The sequence below is a fragment of the Guillardia theta genome (assembly GCF_000315625.1).
Source record: "Guillardia theta CCMP2712 unplaced genomic scaffold GUITHscaffold_30, whole genome shotgun sequence".
NCBI lineage: Eukaryota > Cryptophyceae > Pyrenomonadales > Geminigeraceae > Guillardia > Guillardia theta.
In genome coordinates, this window is record NW_005434644.1 from 84,780 (window position 1) to 85,685 (window position 906).

The window sequence follows — 906 nt, forward strand, 5'->3', positions numbered from 1 at the left end:
TAGAGTTTGAGTGTGGGTGGAGGGGGGAGGTGCTGATGGTGGTGGTAGTGGTGGTGGTGGAGGAGGAGGAGGAGGTGGTGGTGGTGGTGGTGATTCAAGCTTCACCTGCATTTCCTTTGACAGCGGATGTCCCAGCAGGCTCTTACAGGCTGCGCTCAGCCCGAAGTTCTGCCTGCTCAACCTCCCTGACGCCATCACCATGTGCTAGGAGGAGAGCGTGAGAACCTAACATCGCTTCTTCCCCTCAGTCCTCCCCCTCCCCTCCCCTCCTGTCCCTCTCCTGCTCCCTGGCTCTTCCTCCTCCTCTGCTGCAGCTGCTCCACCTTGATGTCGACGAACGCATGATGGTCGTCGACGAGCCGCTGAAGTTGCTGGAGGAAGAGGAGGCGAGGAAAACTTGACAGCAGCATCTTCATGTCCATCTCGAAGCTGAACCCCAGCTGAACTCCAGCAAGTCACCACCACCATCTGCTGCTGCTGCTGCTGCTGCTGCTGCTGCTGCTGCTGCTGCTGCTGCTGCTGCTGCTGCTGCTGCTGCTGCTGCTGCTGCTGCCCTTCTCTCCCTGTCCTCGCTGATGCTCTGATTGAGCATGACAGTTGCTCTATCACGAATCGTCTGTTCCTCTCTCCTACCTCCTGCTCTTTCCCTTCCCTCCTTCTCACACCTTGAGAATATCTTCTCGCAACAGGAATGGTCCTAGAATCTCCTCCAGCGTCCTCGTCGCCTCTTCCTCCTCCTCCTCTCCCCACCGCTGGAACCAGCTCTGCCGCAAGCGATCATGTGAGGAGCACGTGGAGGAAGTGAGAAGGAATAAAAGTGAGGAGGGAGGAAGGAGGAAGGAGGAGCGGGAGGGGTTCTTTCATTTAAAGAAGAGAGTGGATGGGGAGAGAAGAAAGAGGGAGGAA